Genomic DNA, 15986 nt, shown 5'->3' on the forward strand with positions numbered 1-15986 from the left:
TGTCGATTTTTTCACTACTGCGCATGCATATAACGCATCTCGTTGAATATCGCAGTAGTCACATTATCAAATTCAATAGATGTGGCCACATTATCGCCCATTTAAACACGTGTTTTTGTTGTTGTTGTTTACATCTACATCTTCCAAAGCCACGTTGCGATGTGGAATTTTCTGAAAGGTGTACAGAAACCGCTAGAGACGGGGACAAAGCGACCTCGGTCTGAAGAGGAGAAAAAGGCCGCCGATAAAGTGTACGAGAAGGAGAAACGACAAAGGACTTATAAGCAAACGTGGGAGCAGGGTAGGCCTTGGCTGCGATATGATTTTTATGGAATATTTATTTTATTTCAAGTTGATTCCTAGTCAATATGAAGCTCTTAATGCTTTCTCTCTCATAAATGGTTAAATACAGAAAGCATGTTGGACATTCGTGATGTTGCGATTTGCTAGTCTGGCTAACGCGACTTCCAAGCTCTGCAAGCATTTGGTCTGGCAAAGATATTAAGCCCAACCATTTCCCAAAGTGCGTGGTTGACCCGCCTCCCTGAAATGCCTCAGTTTGCTACTGGTCGAAGCCAGAAAAGGCTGTGACGAAGCTTAAACCAATCACATCACTCTTTCCTCTGACGTATGTGATGCGACGGGGCTAACTGGTAGATTAAACTCTTACCAAAGCCGGTCGGGAGCAAGGAGAAAACGTCCTTCCTTTCAATAAATACCTCCAGGGCTGCTCTTTGCTCCGTTTTCAGTGAGAACTTGCTCCATGTTCGTAATGTTTCTAGTGAATGAAGCGCTTCCGGCATAGATTCTGTAAACAATCTATGGCTTCCGGTCACAGTTCTACTACGTCACTGCCTTGAACACGCCTCTACCCAGGGCCGTTGGAGATGCTCAAAGTTGATTGGCTCCCGATTTTTCGGGAGCTTGGAAGAGCTGTAGATAGCTTGCCTGGCCAGACTAAGCTCGCAACAGGCCCTCGTGTTGCGTCACGCTTAGGATGGGCGGGCCCAGGCTAGCGATTTGCAACTTCAACACAAATTCAACCAATCCCCGCGAATTCAGGGCGGTGTTGCAATTATATCCAATCACCGCAACTTTCCCGCAAATTTGACCAATCATTGGCGTCGTCTTGAGGTGATGTCGACAAACTACCTTCCGCCTTACTTCCAGTGTTGCCAGATTGGGCGGTTTCAAGTGCATTTTGGCGGGTTTTGAACATATTTTGAGCTGGAAAACGGCAGCAGTATCTGGCAACGCTGCTTACTTCCGTGTATACGTTCAAGAGAAGCAGCATGTGTGAGTCAGTGTTTATATAGGCTTAAATTCTGTTACTGAAAGTGTGTTATGTTGACAGTGAAGGACTGTGTGCACTTTACATTTTTTTTTACTTAATGCAAGAAATTAATGGATGCCAACATTTTTGCCAAAATGGTATTTTATTTTCCATTGTTTACCCTGGTGAAAAATAAATGTGCCAAGTGTACTAAAATTTAGCATACTTTTGTGTATTTGAAGCCACGCTAATCATCAATATACTTCAAGTGTGTTTATGATTTTTTAACTTGAGGCATGCTATTTTGGAACAACTAATTTTGTACTAAATATATTTTAATCGTAATTAAATTGTAGAAGAGTGCAACTTGAAGTGTATTTAGTGTACTTTTATGTGCTAAAGTGGAACAACTTAAAGTATATTTTGTATACTTTAAGTATATGACTTTATATGTACTAATATATGCTTAATTAGTCAAATTAAAGTGTACTTTGTTTGTATTATAGTACACTTTAGAAATTGCCCATAACTTTCACTTAAAGTATATTTTTAGTATAATATATTTCTATAAAGTGTAATATAGTATAATTATTTTAAAGTGTGTTAAGTGTTAGCGTGAAAACGTGGTGTTAGTATACTTTTTATATATTTACAAAAAAGTACAATTTGTGTAAGTACATTTTCAATATGAATATACTTTAAATACAATAAAGTACATTTTTTTTTTCGCCAGGGTAGGCAGCTTCAGCATCATACTGTGAGGTTCTGTTCAATTGTTTTTTTTTCTTCTATGAAGCCTGAGCCATTTATTTTATTAGTTTATAATTATTGTTTAATTTAGTCTTCAGGAGAGACTGCCTGCACACAGTACTAGTATTAATAGTTTTCTTTTCTTACATGAAAGCTGAGGCATTTATATTATATTATATTTTAAGGTAACTTCATGTTGTGCTGTGAGGTTCTATGCACTTTAACTTTTGAACCAACAGGTGCATTTGGATAAGTAAAGCCTATTTTTCTGCATTTTTGTAGTCCTGGTAATCTTTTATATTGGTAAAGTTGTTTTATAGGACCATTTCTCAGTGTCTTTGTTTTTTTAATCAATAGTTTTTCAGTAATAACTTGAATATTTAACATATCACTCAATTTTAATCACAAAAAGAGAAAATCGCAACAATTTCTCGCAACTTTCACTTCCTCCCGCAATGTAATCACAACAAAAACCTAAAAAACACCGCAACTTTCATCGCAATTTTTTGGAAACCCCCCCCCGCAACATCAGACATTTTAGCCCGCAACAATCACAAAAAAGGCCCGCAAAATCCTGGGGGGACTGATATATACAATATAGACTAAGAAAACAGCAGACTGTGGTAACAATATGGTTAAATCAATAGCATGACAGCCATGCAAGACATTGTGTCCATGAAACCAGTACAGCATTCAACAAATAGCTTGAAGCGGTCCAATATAAACAACACAAAGTTCAAATCCAATGCCGGCTCATTTGTCCACAAAAAAAACAGAACGAAGTCCATGTAGACACACACAAATTCCACACTGGGAATTATAACCACAAAGTGAACAGTTGTCCAGCTGAATAAAATCCTCCAAGGGTAGTCAAATGGATCCGTTTCACAAAAAGACTGTGAAATCACAAAATGCAGTTGATATGCACAGAATGTCATAACAAGAGCGTACAAAAAGTGGTGAACTGTCTTGTCTCCTGACAAACACCGTGAAGAGCTCCATATAAAACTATGTGCAAAAAACGTCTCCTCCCAGAGCTGCGCTGCTGTCTCTTGATTCTAGAACATGCACAATTTCTCACAGTCTGTGTTTACTTCCGTACTGACTTACATGTAGATTGTTCCAGAAAAGACCACTTTTGACATAAACAGGAAGTTGATGTCAGCCAAACACTATCAAAACAAAGCTTTCTAGAACCATCGAATACACACATATAAAAACTAGGTCAGACATGTGTCAAAACAAAAATAATGTTGTACATAACACACTCCCCCTTTAAAAAAAAAGTTGACAATGAAAACTTTTTTTTACCAACTACAACATAGAAACACAAATTATAAAACATAAATTACAATGAGATCAATACAATTAACTATGAGACAAACATTGTCTTATATTCGAGATGGGCAATCTGCAACTACATTATTTTTGCATTTAACATGTCTTATATCAAGATTCTATTCCTGCAGCATTAAACTCCGGCTACGTTTACATTACGTCGAATCAGCGGATCACCAGATTAATGTTCTTAAAACGATTCGCGTTTACACTAAAACCGTTAGCCGTGCACACAGCAACACCAATACACGGATACGCTCGGCTCCGCAGGCATCCTGCGCTCCAAATCACTCCGCCCTGAACAGCGAGTGTCCTCTGGAGGGTGCGCACTCCGGCCCTGCGCAGCTCACACAGCGCGCGAGTGAAGTGCACAAGCCACGATTCGGGACTGAGCCGCTGTGTGTGTGATCCCAGCGCATATCACTTACTACTTGCAAGTGGAAGGATGGCAAGCCTAAAGACAATCATAACTACACAATGGGCAGTATTTGCATCAGTATTTGCAGTATTTTCATACTTTTATACTCTTTAATGAAAGGTGATACAAGGCGGAAGTCCGCGCCGTTTTTCAGCAGTCGCGTCACATGACCAACGCCAGCGAATCAGGAAGGTGGATGTCACAGTGACGTTGTCCAATGACGACACCAGCTAGAGCTCAGCACAGCGTATCCGCGTATCTCAATGTTTACACAGCACCGGACCAGATACGATCTAGATTGAATACGTGGACGCTGGCGGATTCCCGTTTCCCGGCTTTTCCAGGTGGTTTAATGTAAACGGACAGTGCATCCGCGAAGAAAACGAGACAGATACAGTCTAATGTAAACGTAGCCTCCATCTTAACAGTCTTTGATTTTTACCCTTTAACTTCTGCAAAAACACAAGAGGATTGTGATCACTATATACAATTACAGGTTGATTTAAAGCAGTAACATAAACATCAAAATATTGCAAAGCTAAGAGCAAACTCAAACATTCCTTTTCAACAGTAAATTTCTCTGAAATTTATCAAATTTACATGAAAGGTAACAAACAGTAATCAATACCATTACTGTCTTCTTGAAACAACACAGCTCCCGCTGCGACATCACTTGCATCTACAGCTAGCTTAAACTGTTTATCAAAATCTGGAGCTGAGAGCACTGGAGAACTCTTAAGTATAGCCTTTAACTTATCAAATGACCCTTGACATTCATCAGACCAAAGAAATTTAACATTTTTTTTAAGCAACTGAGTCAAGGGCTCACTAATGCCGCTTTTCCACTACAAACGCGGCTGAGTCAGGCTGAGCCGTGCCGTGCTGAGTCGAGCTGAGCGGGGCTATTGAAGTTGCATTTCGACTACAACCGCGCTGAACCGTGCTGGCTGGAAGTGGGTGGACACATTGGGTGGAGTTAGCGAAAGTGGGTGGACGTCACGTGATGTCATTAAGCGGCGCAAACAGTGACATCAGTGATCTTTTAAGCGGTAGTCTCATGACCCGGATAGTAAACAATAAACATGGAGGACATGGAATCGTTAGTGTTGCTGGTCTTGGTGCTGTGGCTTTGTTGTCACCGACAACGCCAACAGATACTGGCAAGAGCGTATAGATGAGGCGAGGCGCATAAGGCTTCAGAAATTCTCGTAATTCGTAATTATTCTTCTTCCGGGTTTGCGGTGTTTACAGATCCCAGCGTGCTCGCGGGGCGTGTGTGGGCATGTGAGGACACTCCTCCTCACCAATCAGTGCACAGGGGAGTGTCTGCTCACGCCCCCAGCCTCACTCAGCTCGGTTTGGCTCGCTTCAGCCCTATTCCAAAACTGTGCGAGTTTTGGGTGCTAAGCAGGGCTGAAGCGAGCTGAGTCGTGCTGTTCTAAGGTAGTCGAAACGCGAGCCGTGTCGGGCTGAAGTGAGCTGAAGTGAGCTGAAAAAGGGTAGTGGAAAAGGGCCATAACTGTTGAAAATTTTGAACAAAACTTCCTATGGGGCGGCACGGTGGTGTAGTGGTTAGCGCTGTCGCCTCACAGCAAGAAGGTCCTGGGTTCGAGCCCCGGGGCCGGCGAGGGCCTTTCTGTGTGGAGTTTGCATGTTCTCCCCGTGTCCGTGTGGGTTTCCTCCGGGTGCTCCGGTTTCCCCCACAGTCCAAAGACATGCAGGTTAGGTTAACTGGTGACTCTAAATTGACCATAGGTGTGAGTGTGAATGGTTGTCTGTGTCTATGTGTCAGCCCTGTGATGACCTGGCGACTTGTCCAGGGTGTACCCCGCCTTTCGCCCATAGTCAGCTGGGATAGGCTCCAGCTTGCCTGTGACCCTGTAGAAGGATAAATTGGCTAGAGATAATGAGATGAGATGAATGAACTTCCTATAGTAACCAGCCATACCTACAAAGCGCTTCAACTGCCTCTTACAATCTGGTACTGGAAAATTTGTTATAGCACTGACCTTAGAATTGACAGATTTAACCAGTCCCTGACCAAATAAATAAATAAATAAATAAATGTGTGTTGTTTCCAACCTGATATATTTAAATATTATGAATTCAACTGGCTTTAACTTCCATTAATAATAAGTTAACGGAATTCAAATTTCAAATCATTTTTAAAATTAATTCCGTCACTTTCCTGTTTTCTTATACAGTTAAAAAATTAGATTTTATACACACACACGCACACAAACTAAAATGGAATGAGGGCTTCAAAACAAAAATCTTTATACTTACAAAAAGGCATGTCTGCATATGGACAATGTGTTACACAAAACAGACCACTCTATTTTCAACAGCAGAAATCCTTATGTTTACTTACGGTCCTGAGGTTTGTCCATAAACAGAAATAAAGAGGAAGTAGGCTAACAGAAGCCTCACATTTCTGTGGGCCTGCCTGACCCCCATCATGAAGTACATTGAAATGAAAGATATGAATGTTTCAGGACCGTTTTAAAGATATGCACTCCAAAAGAGCTCCATCCGCTGTTATCCTGTCACCAATGATTAACCAGTATTCCAGGTACATTGCAAATGCAATGTCAAAGTGCAGTGTAATGTAGTAGCTTTTACTATGTAATACCTATGAAAATAAGTAAAATATCTTTTGTTTAGTGATTCTATTGATAGTCTGTAAGACACAAACAGCAAAGTAGGCAGTGAATCATGACTCAGTAGTAGTATTCTCTGAATGTTCATGATGGGATTAAGACAAAATATCAATGACTGTAGACTTATTTCTGTGGTTGCTGAAATAAATATTCATACCTGTCTATATCCAGGAAATATAATTACATAATTTTATGTGGCAGACATTGGGAAATCAATATTTTCTTAGAAAGAAATGTGACAAAATATATGACACATTTCAGTGGAAACCTTGCATTCATGAAAGAGTGCCTAAATATTTTATAGAAATGTAGAGAACTCACAACTTAGATTTTCTTGGCAGGCAAATCTTCCTACTGAGTGTTATATATAGTAGGATTAAATTATAAAACTAAACTAATACAAAACACTGAAAATCTGCATGTATGAAATGGGCTTAAAAACAATTTAAAAGACATGGCCTTTTAATGTGCATTCATTAATATAAATCAAATGGAAATGTAACTCAGCATGAGGGATGAGGGAGGTCTGGGAAGGTGTGAAAACCATCACAGGCCACAATACAAAGACCAGAGTCGTTGAGGGGACAGTGGAGAGGGCAAATGAGTTGAATGACTTTTTCAATCGGTTCAACCAGCCCACGTCTCCCCCCCCACCCTCTCCCTCACTGCAGCCATCTCTCCTTCTTCCCTCAACACACCTCCCCCCAGTCATCACAGCAGCCCCCTCCTCCACCACCTCAACACAGACTCCTCCATGCATTACTGCAGACCAGGTCAGAGGTCAACTGAGGAAGCGTCACCCCAGGAACGCAGCAGGCCTGGACAAGGTGTGTCCCTGACAACTGAAGACCTGTGCTGCTGAACTGGGTGAACCACTCCAACGCATCTTCAACCTTAGCCTGCAGCTGGGGAGAATGCCCACCCTCTGGAAGACATCATGTATCGTTCCAGTTCCCAAAAAGAATCGGCCCAGCAAGCTGAACGACTTCCGACCGGTGGCACTCACTTCACATCTGATGAAGATGTTGGAGCGGCTCTTCCTCAGCCTCCTCAGACCCCAGGTACAACATGCCCAGGACTGTCTGCAGTTTGCGTACTGGGCAGGTGTCGGTGTGGAAGACGCCATCCTCTACCTGCTACACCGAGCCCACTCGCATCTGGATAAGGGAAATGGCACAGTGAGGATCCTCTTCTTGGACTTCTTGAGTGCCTTCAACACCATCCAGCCCCTATTGCTTCAGGACAAACTGAACAGGATGCAAGTGGACCCCTGCCTGGTCACCTGGATCTCCAGCTACCTCACTGACAGGCCGCAGTACGTCAGGCTGAAGGACATCACGTCTGACACTGTGATTAGCAGCACCGGAGCACCCCAGGGCAAGGTGCTGGCCCCTCTTCTCTTCACCCTGTACACCGCAGAATTCTGCTACAACTCAGAGCTGTGTCACATCCAGAAGTTTGCCGATGACACAGCCATCGTTGGGTGTATCAGTGATGACAGAGAGGAGGAGTATAGGAGCCTGGTGAGGGACTTTGCTGTATGGTGCAACAGGAACCATCTGCAGCTCAACACCTCGAAGACCAAGGAGCTGGTCACTGACTTTGGGAGGTCCAGACCAAGGTCACGACCAGTTCTGATTGAGGGAATCGAGGTGGAGGCTGTGGATTCCTACAAGTACCTCGGGCTGTGGCTGGACAGCAAGCTGGACTGGACTTGCAACACCAATCACTTATACAGGAAGGGACAGAGCAGGCTATACTTCCTTAGGAGGCTGCGGTCCTTTAACATCTGCAGGAAACTCCTGTGGATGTTCTATCAGTCTGCGGTCACCAGTGTCCTGTTTTACACCGTGGTGTGCTGGGGGGGCAGCACATCCAAGAAGGACACATCCAGGCTGGACAAACTGATCAGGCGGGCCGGCTCTGTGGTCGGCATGAAGCTGGACTCTCTGGTGACGGTGGCAGAGAAGAGGTCTATGGACAAACTATCGAACATCATGGACGATGCCAGTCACCCTCTGCACACCGTCATCAGCAACCAGAGGAGCCTGTTCAGTGACAGAATGCTCCTTCCCAAGTGCAGGATGAACAGACTCAAAAACTCCTTTGTCCCTCATGCCATCAGACTGTACAACTCCTTCCTGGGGGGGAGGAGGGGTAACAGGAGGACAGAGGACGGGAAGGAGCAGTAGCCTAGCCTAACAATAAGCAATACCAGACAATCAGTGCGTTTACATGCACATAGAGAGAATCGAATTTCTGCCGTTGCTCGACTGAAATTGAAGTTCAAAATGCCATGTATATACCTTAATTCAGCTGAAATTGAACCGAACTTGATTTCTCGGAATCGAGCTACACGACCTAGATTATGCGATTTCTGCCGAGCTACTTAGTGCATGTATACCCTATTGAGCTACGTATTCGAGCTACTTACTTCAGCACTGCCCCTTCCGGAAGTGATGAGTGACGAGACCACAAGCGGTAAACACAACAGCCTCGGTCAGCATGACAACGGCATGAATCTTTTCTTTTTGTGGCATTGTTTGCACTGTTAAAATTTAGCTCACTTACTGTATCACCAAATACATCTGTACAGCTGTTGCATAGCTGTGAATTGTGTACATAAACAAGTCATTGTATTTGTGTGTGTGTGTATATACAGTGGTGCTTGAAAGTTTGTGAACCCTTTAGAATTTTCTATATTTCTGCATAAATATGACCGAAAACATCATCAGATTTCCACACAAGTCCTAAAAGTAGATAAAGAGAACCCAGTTAAACAAATGAGACAAAAATATTATACTTGGTCATTTACTTATTGAGGAAAATGATCCAATATTACATATCTGTGAGTGGCAAAAGTATGTGAACCCCTAGAATTAGCAGTTAATTTGAAGGTGAAATTAGAGTCAGGTGTTTTCAATCAGTGGGATGACAATCAGGTGTGAGTAGGCACCCTGTTTTATTTAAAGAACAGGGATCTATCAACATCTGATCTTCACAACACATGTTTGTGGAAGTGTATCATGCCACGAACAAAGGAGATTTCTGAGGACCTCAGAAAAAGCATTGTTGATGCTCATCAGGCTGGAAAAGGTTACAAAACCATCTCTAAAGAGTTTGGACTCCACCCATCCACAGTCAGACACATTGTGAACAAATGGAGGAAATTCAAGACCATTGTTACCCTCCCCAGGAGTGGGCGACCAACAAAGATCACTCCAAGAGCAAGGCGTGTAATAGTCGGCGAGGTCACAAAGGACCCCAGGGTAACTTCTAAGCAACTGAAGGCCTCTCTCACATTGGCTAATGTTAATGTTCATGAGTCCACCATCAGGAGAACACTGAACAACAATGGTGTGCATGGCAGGGTTGCAAGGAGAAAGTCACTGCTCTCCAAAAAGAACATTGCTGCTCGTCTGCAGTTTGCTAAAGATCACGTGGACAAGCCAGAAGGCTATTGAAAATGTTTTGTGGACAGATGAGACCAAAATAGAACTTTTTGGTTTAAATGAGAAGCATTATGTTTGGAGAAAGGAGAAACACTGCATTCCAGCATAAGAACCTTATCCCATCTGTGAAACATGGTGGTGGTAGTGTCATGGTTTGGGCCTGTTTTGCTGCATCTGGGCCAGGACAGCTTGCCATCATTGCTGGAACAATGAATTCTGAATTATACCAGCGAATTCTAAAGGAAAATGTCAGGACATCTGTCCATCTCAAGAGAAGGTGGGTCATGCAGCAAGACAATGACCCTAAGCACACAAGTCGTTCCACCAAAGAATGGTTAAAGAAGAATAAAGTTAATGTTTTGGAATGGCCAAGTCAAAGTCCTGACCTAAATCCAATCAAAATATTGTGGAAGGACCTGAAGCGAGCAGTTCATGTGAGGAAACCCACCAACATCCCAGAGTTGAAGCTGTTCTGTACAGAGGAATGGGCTAAAATTCCTCCAAGCCGGTGTGCAGGACTGATCAACAGTTACCGCAAACGTTTAGTTGCAGTTATTGCTGCACAAGAGGGTCACACCAGATACTGAAAGCAAAGGTTCACATACTTTTGCCACTCACAGATATGTAATATTGGATCATTTTCCTCAATAAATAAATGACCAAGTATAATATTTTTGCCTCATTTGTTTGACTGGGTTCTCTTTATCTACTTTTAGGACTTGTGTGAAAATCTGATGATGTTTTAGGTCATATTTATGCAGAAATATAGAAAATTCTAAAGGGTTCACAAACTTTCAAGCACCACTGTATATATGTCCAACATCTGAAGAATGTCAATAAAAACAAAACAATTGAACTTTTTTGTGTGTTTATTAAGACATAAGTTAAATTGTAAGCAAAAAAATATACTTTTTGTAAGCAAAAAATGGACTTTAGAAAAATATACAATTGTGCAAAATAAGTTGTCTTACAAAACAGTGGTCTGCGCAGGACAGTTTGTAGCCATACAGTCTGTTAGAGCAAGCCTAACAGCTTGAGCACGGAACTTGTGAACACGGAACTGCCAGTGTTGCCAGATTGGGCGGTTTTAAGTGCATTTTGGTGGATTTGAACATGTTTTGGGCTGGAAAACGTCAGCAGTATCTGGCAACACTGCGATAACTTTGTTTATACTCTTGAATAGCTCTTCTTCATGACGACAACCGGAAGTGTACCAACACGATGGGGCGTGTAGCGCCACCTGTAGCTCGGGTGCACAATGTACAGTGAGAGTAAAAAGTATTTGATCCCTTGCTGATTTTGTTGGTTTGCCCACTAATAAAGACATGATCATTCTATACTTTTAATGGTAAATGTATTCTAACATGGAGAGACAGAATATCAAAAAGAAAATCCAGAAAATAACTTTAAAGAATATATATTAATTGATTTGTATTTCATTGAGGGAAATAAGTATTTGATCCCCTAGTATGCATTAGGAGTTCTGGCTTTCACAGACCAGTTAGACACTCCCAATCAACTTGTTACCTGAACTGAAGACACCTGTTCTAACTAATCACCTGTATGAAAGACACCTGTTCACAGAATCAGACAATCAGACAGATTCCAAACTCTCCAACATGGGTAAGACCAAAGAACTCTCTCAGGACCTCAGAGACAGGATTGTTGACCTGCACAAATCTGGAATGGGCTACAAAAACATTAGCAAGATGCTGGGTATTAAAGTAACAACCATTGGTGCAATTGTGAGAAAATTTAAGAAGTATAACATGACCATCAATAGACCTCGGTCTGGTGCTCCACAGAAGATTTCACCTCATGGGGTGGCAATGATCATGAGAACTGTGAGAAATCAGCCTGCAACCACACAGCGGGAGTTAGTGAATGACCTCAAGGCAGCTGGGACCACAGTCACCAGGAAAACAACTGGCAACACTTTGCGCTGCAATGGATTAAAATCCTGCAGTGCCCGAAAGGTACCCCTGCTTAAGAAGGCACATGTGGAGGCCCGCCTAAAGTATGCCAATGATCACCTCAAAGATGTACAAAGTGATTGGGAGAAGGTTCTGTGGTCAGACGAGACCAAAATTGAACTATTTGGCCTAAACTCTACTCGTCATGTGTGGAGGAAGAAAAATGCAGCCTATGACCCCAGGAACACTGTGCCCACCGTCAAGCATGGAGGTGGAAGCATTATGTTTTGGGGGTGTTTCTCTGCCAAGGGCACAGGGCTACTTCACCGCATCAGTGGGAAGATGGATGGAGCCATGTACCATGCAATCCTGAGGGACAACCTCCTGCCCTCTGCCAGGAAGTTCAAAATGGGCCGTGGTTGGGTCTTCCAACATGACAACGACCCGAAGCATACAGCAAAGGCAACAAAGGAGTGGCTCAAGAAGAACCACATTAAGGTCATGGAGTGGCCCAGCCAGTCTCCGGACCTCAATCCAATCGAAAATCTATGGAGGGAGCTGAAGGTCCGAGTTGCCAAGCGACAGCCCACCAACCTTAATGATTTAGAGAGGATCTGCAAAGAAGAGTGGGCCAAAATTCCCCCTGATATGTGTGCTAACCTTGTGGTTAACTACAACAAACGTCTGTCCGCTGTGCTTGCAAACAAAGGCTTTGCCACCAAGTATTAAGTGCTTTTGGCTAGAGGGATCAAATACTTATTTCCCTCAATGAAATACAAATCAATTAAAATACATTCTTTCAAGTTATTTTCTGGATTTTCGTTTTGATATTCTGTCTCTCCATGTTAGAATACATCTACCATTAAAAGTATAGAATGATCATGTCTTTATTAGTGGGCAAACCAACAAAATCAGCAAGGGATCAAATACTTTTTACTCTCACTGTACCTCACACAGCTCGATTTCCTTGTATGCATGTAGGATTGGATTTCTCTGGCACCCCTGCTGAGACCCTTAGCTCGATTACCGACAGTAGCTCAATTTGGATGTGCATGTAAACGTACTGAATGTCCAATATAAAGTGCAATATCTCTCCTACCGTGCCCCCCCTTCTCCCTACCTTTTTTTTTCTTCTTCCCCCTCCTTTCCCCCCTCCCCCTTCCTCTCTTCCCCATATCTTATTCTTTTTATATATTTGTATTTGTAAATACTTAATTTATTTTATCGAGAAGTTTTCTCTATTTCTTTTCTCTGTTTACCTGTAATGATGCTGCTGGAATCTTAATTTCCCTGAGGGAACCCACCCAAAGGGATCAATAAAGTTTTATCTAATCTAATCTAATCTAATCTAATCTAATCTAATCTAATCTAATCTAACTCTGTGGTGTGAACGATAGCATATCAGCAGTGTTTTGGTTTAAATCTATTTTGGTTTAAAATATGTTCAGACTTTTTTCAGTTAGTCAGTATATTATAGACTGTTTAGTTACAGGAACCATACAGCCACATTATGTAAACTCTTTCTCGTGTACAAACATCTCACCCACACAGATACGAACCTTGACCTTTAGATATTTTACTTAAATAAAAACCTGCTGTGTGGTTATTTTTTGAAACACTATTGAGGTCAAAACATAAAGTACATACTTGCAAATATTAAACTAGGGGCCTATAATTTTAGATATGTGGCAAAAGTAATTCTAACTGCAACCTGTAAATTAGAAAAATGAGTTAAGCACATAAACTAATACTTAAAAAGGTTATTCTCCTGTGGGTTTATTTTTATATGATTTTGTTGTAGCATTTGAACAAACTAAATGTTCTATTTCCAAACTTCCAGATAAACTAACTTTTATAAGGCTTTATCTGCCAACTTATCATCATCCAGAATGAAAATAGGATAAATACATCAGTAGCCTGGAGCAATCAGTATCAATCTTCTTCTTGTATGTCACCCATAGTTGACTGTTTACTGCAGATTTGTTAGATTTCAAAACCTAACATTGTGACTATCATCACATAACTGACATTAGTATGTTACATACTATGTAAACTGAACATTCTGAGTGTAACCAGGTATTGTAAAAAAAAAATGTGGCTGTACAGATGCACAGAATTATTTATTATATATTCTAATGTTTTTTTTTTTTTTAGAAATTGATGAGAACCAAATTTTATTTTTCTTGTATAACTTATTTTTATTTTATTACTTATACAATGTATTATTTGCTGGCAGATGCCAAGGCAAGAATAGACTTGTTGTTTTGGTAAAATATGTTTATATTCAATGCAGTTTTCTCCCCAGGATTAAAATAAAGTCCTAACTGTTGGTTGTCCGTGTGGTCTGCCAAAGGTGCGTGGGGGGAGGATACAAGAGGGGGGTTTCCCCCCTCTCTTTGGGGGGGTCTGGGGGTCCTCCCCTGGAAAATTTATTAAAAAGGGAGCCCATTTGGTGGCATCATTTAATGGTGGTACTGAGACCGTCACTTTTTATTGTTAACATGGTTCAGCGAGTATCAGAGCAAAGAAATAGTGTGTCGGAAAATTTAAAGCGTGTCGGCATGAAATTAAAGCGTGTTGACTCCGACACGCAAAAGTGCTCTGGGGAGAACACTATAATATTTAATTTCACCCATTTTAATATTTAATTTCCTGTCTGTGTGCGCATGTGTGTTAGCATGTTCTCTTCATGCCTGTGTGGGCTTTCTATAGGTGCTCTGTTTCCTTCTCCAGTCCAAAGACACTTGGATAAGGTCAACTGGCTACTCTATTAATTTATTAATCATTCTAGCTAAACCTGACAGTTTTCCCAGTTTTCACTTAGTAGGGGAGAGTGGGGAGGAGTGAGCCGCTTTTTTTATTTTTGGACCCCTAGCCAAAATAAAAGGGCTGAAGTTAAAATGATCCTATGCAAATGAAAGGTATTCAGAGTAGTTGCAACACGAACCAAGTTGTACAACTAATCGTGCAACCATCAGTTCTACAGATGGGAGAAAAAGCCTGTTAATTTTATGGCTCACTCCTCCCGATCTAAGGGAGGTGTGAACCACCCCATGGGGAGGACTGGACCACTGGCTTGAAATCATGAACAAATGACATTTGTCATGAAATACAAACTTTTATTTGAACTGTAACAAATGAAACGTATTAAAAAAAAACAAATCAGACTGTAAAACTTGTAAAACAGTAAAGATATCAAAAAAATCTAAAATCTTAACAAAAAAAGTCCAGCTATTATAAGTTTTTTTTTTGTAGGAACACGTGTTTGCATAGCAGCATTACAGTCTATAAAACATAATTAAACCTGAAGCCTGTCTTTAGCCGAAACACCAAAATAATCTGAAATGAGATACTAGTAATGGGCACGCTTAGCCAAATAACCAACTAACCTGAAATTGGAACTCAAGGCTTCTTAAAGCCTACAACAGAAGTATAGGTACCTCGTATGTCATCCCAGCATACAAAAATTAACAGCGTTTCAATTTTGGGTGATAGTTTAGAGAAAATTTGATCTTGATTAACAGGCAATATTGTTGCCCGGAGAGAAGAGATTTAACAATGGTAAGGGTTGGTAGGATTATTGGTAATCTGTGGATTATAGCCCCATACCTTAATTACATGTAAAAGTATTAGTACGGTAATGTATCACCATGACACAAGATTAGTTAAGGGAGGAGTGGGCCACTGAAGGGAGGAGTGAGCCTAGGCTCACTCCTCCCATGCACTGTGTGGCTCACTCCTCCCAAAACGACCCGCCATTGCTTCTGATATCGACCTACATTTGAACGGAAGGATGTGGCCCAGGTTATGTCATCACACAATACCATAGTACATGCCTAATAAACAACAACAACAACAATGTGATTGTTATCTTGGTTTATTAGACAATAGGATGAAAAAACATGTTAAGTGAAATATTTACTTACTACCTTGAATTTTAGACTTTTGTTCTCCTATTGTGAGCAGGGTGCCAGGCATCCATCCACTGTGGGTTGAAGTCAGGGGAATTCCCTGGTGACTTCATATGACAAGTTAACTGGGATAAACCCTGGCTAAATTTAGAAAAATTTTAAGTGGTTCACTTCTCCCCATGGCTCACTCCTCCCCACTCTCCCCTACATAGACATGTTGGACTTTTAACTGGATCAGTGTGCTGATGATGTAATAAAGATCTCAGCAGTC

The 15986-nt window shown here is 41.4% G+C and overlaps 1 pseudogene; it reads right to left on the bottom strand.

Moving 5' to 3' along the window:
- The window catches only part of LOC132864641 (alpha-2-macroglobulin-like), a 49850-nt pseudogene extending 43602 nt beyond the window's left edge, over positions 1–6248 (bottom strand).
- Between the last annotated feature and the right edge of the window lie 9738 nt (positions 6249–15986).

This window comes from Neoarius graeffei, chromosome 17, assembly GCF_027579695.1.
Source record: "Neoarius graeffei isolate fNeoGra1 chromosome 17, fNeoGra1.pri, whole genome shotgun sequence".
Classification (NCBI taxonomy): Eukaryota; Metazoa; Chordata; class Actinopteri; order Siluriformes; family Ariidae; genus Neoarius; species Neoarius graeffei.